Genomic DNA, 3045 nt, shown 5'->3' with positions numbered 1-3045 from the left:
CACTCTGTGGATGTCATGGTGTTTCTACTAACAGCTGCTGGGCTTTTGATGTTCTTAGCCTTTGGTTTACTCTGGTTCTGTCTCAGACTGTGTTTTAAAAGAAAACAGAAAAATGAGTAAGATAATAAAATAGTTGCTAAACTTCAAGTGAGCTCTTCATTTGTAAACATCTATGAACGAGTATATTTGTTTGTATTGTGCTTAAATGTTTAAAAGTAGTGTGTCTCCCCAGAGGAGCTGGAGGAAGAGGCCGGGGAGAGGGAAGTCTGGGCATCTTTGCTTAGACTGCTGCCCCCGCGATCCAGTCCCGGATGAGCGGAAGAAGATGGATGGATGGATGGATGTTTCAGTTTCCTTTTAGATGCTTGTGTTATCTTAAGGCTTCTCGCTTTGGCTAGGTTCATTAATTTAATATTTTGAATCGTCCTGCATCCAGGTCTTTCCCTTACGGCCTCCTGGAATAACTTGGATAAAAGTTTATCCCACAATCAGCAAAAAAAGCAGTAACTCTGTTTTTTAGTGACTGAAAAGAGATGTCTACATGCCTAGTGACATTATCACAAATGGTAGATTGTGTTTACTTTTATCACACTTTTCTATCTTCTTAGAAGGTCCTGAGTACTTCACCACCACATTCACACTCTGCTGCTGAGCACTGGTGCCAATCTATGATCATCAGAGGCAAGGTGGGGTTCAATCTCTTTCCCAAGGACACTCTGACACATGGGCAGGCAAGGCGGAGATCGAGCCTGCAATCTTCTGCTCAGAGGTTGACCGCCCTACTGCTGCACCATGGGTGCCAAATGAGTAGTAGCTTTTCTCTGATAGATACACAATGTCCATGGTAAACTTTTCAAAGGGGGTCTCTGTAATTGGCATCGTTTGCTTTTGGGCACACCCTTCTGTGATATAAGCTGACACTTGTCACATGAGCCACAAAAGTTCGAAATTGAATTCAGGTTAAGCCCTATATTGTGTCCGGGTCAAAATTGACCAATTTTAAATTGGGAAAGTGGGTCAATTTTATTCAAAAATAACGTTCCCAGTAGTGTTTTAATTATGATTGTGAAGTTTTTAACCAAAATCCCCAAACCTAAATGTCTTAAAAAGCTTTTTTTCATGTTGATCTGAAGCTTAAGTCTGAAAAATATTATCTGGGGGAGCGTGACTTTTGGAGCTGAGCAGCGCTGATCTGTCCCGGACCCCACCTGTCTGATTATGGTGGCTCTAGTGTAAAGAATCACCGCTGCTCCACAAAACTTTCTAGCAGTTTCATTTTGAGCTTGATGTCGGCTTGGACGAGGAAGTTTTGTGTTTCGCGGACTGAACTTTCACCGATCCTTTACAGCTGCGGTCAAATGAGCCGCCGTTCGCATTTCCGTGGTCACATCAGGAAGCTCTGTGGAGTCTAGTGGACAATTTTCCTGCATTCTCATTCCTGCTAAAGTAAGAATTGTATGGAACTCACAAAAAACCCAGTGACGGCTGATTTGACTACGGAAATGTAAACAACGGCTATTTTGACCGCAGTCAACGGGAAGATTATCTTCTCTTCTCCAGAACCTGAGCTTGGCATGCTTGCTGTGCCAGATGAGGGGTTTTGCGCATTTGTGGCCGAGCAATCGGGACGTTTTAACAGCTCATTAATTCAAACAGAGCCTGTCTGTGACAGTTTGATTAACAGCAATTTAAAAGGAGACTCTCGGAAATGCAAAAGCAAAATTGTGGTGGAAAATTATTGGAATCCGATGAAGGAGCAAACAACCTTTCAAGTTAAACGCAAGTATTTATTAACAATTCAGTTTAATGTACGTGGATCAGACGCACAGACAAGCCTGTCTTAGATGGAATAGACGCTTGGCTTTTATAGGTTTCAACTGAAACTCTCTGTTTGCATATGCCTTAAGGTCATGAGTTGTTTTACAGGAGTGGAGATTTCCGGTCAAGAGTCTTTTACAGAAGCGAGGGACTGCCCGGTCAAGGGGTTGTAAGAGAATATTTTTGATTAAATTTCAATTCCAACTTACTCTTATTTGTAACCTTTCAATGAAGCTCTGTAACCTTTGAATGAGCCTAGTGGGCTCATAAACACACGCCTCTGAATGTATTCTCAGATACCTAAAACAGCCTGCAGTTCGTTAGAATTCCAACGTAGGGAGTGTTTGATGTAAAGACATAGATAACACGTTGACCCCGAGACAAATGCAGGACGCAGAGGCTTCTATTGACCCCGAGACAAATGTCGGGAGGAGCCCTATAAAGAGTCTGCATCCTGTCATTTCGTTGGAACCCTCTATGAAAGAGTTTCCCTACACGCTCACGTGCACTGCATATATTATTCTGATTTTGCTATTAAACACTTGTGTTAATCCTAAGATGTCTGTTCCTCCATCGGATTCAACATTTTTCCACCACAATTTGGTGTCAGAAGTGGGATCCCGGACTTGTCCATCGGAGCGGAGGACCACGGAGGCTGGCCACCTAGATCCTGAAGGGACCGGGGTCCGTCGTGCCTATCGACCGTGACGGGATCTGCCAAAAGAACCTGGGTGAACTGGATCCGGTGAGGAGCATTCCATTTATTTTCTTTCTCTCGTTTATTCTATTTTTATTATTTTTATTAATTTTGGTTGCTTGTAAAAAAAAAAAGGTTTGTTTCCCACGAAAGCCTGTGAGTTAAATACGTCTACCAAGACCAGGGATTAAACTGTGACCATAAATAAACAAGACCAACCTAAAGTTTACCTGTGCGTAAAATACGTATTTAGGTGAGATCGAAGGAGTTTTCTGTGAATTTGGCAATTTTTTATCAGTTGAAACCAGACCAATGTTGTGAGTTTATTATACGGGAGACCAGTAAACGTGGGAAACGGTGAAAGTAGAGTGGAGAATCCCGACGTGGACTCCAAGTTAATAATGTTTATGAAAGAAAAATATGGTTCGGAATATTGAGAAGTTTAAACAGGGAAGTCTTTGTGAACCAGAGCAGATCGGGTCTAACAGCGGCATCTGATTAGACAAATAAGTAATTTAAGTTATATTGTG

The sequence above is a fragment of the Oryzias melastigma genome, unplaced genomic scaffold (assembly GCF_002922805.2).
Source record: "Oryzias melastigma strain HK-1 unplaced genomic scaffold, ASM292280v2 sc00477, whole genome shotgun sequence".
Taxonomy (NCBI): Eukaryota; Metazoa; Chordata; class Actinopteri; order Beloniformes; family Adrianichthyidae; genus Oryzias; species Oryzias melastigma.
This window is presented reverse-complemented; position numbering follows the sequence as displayed.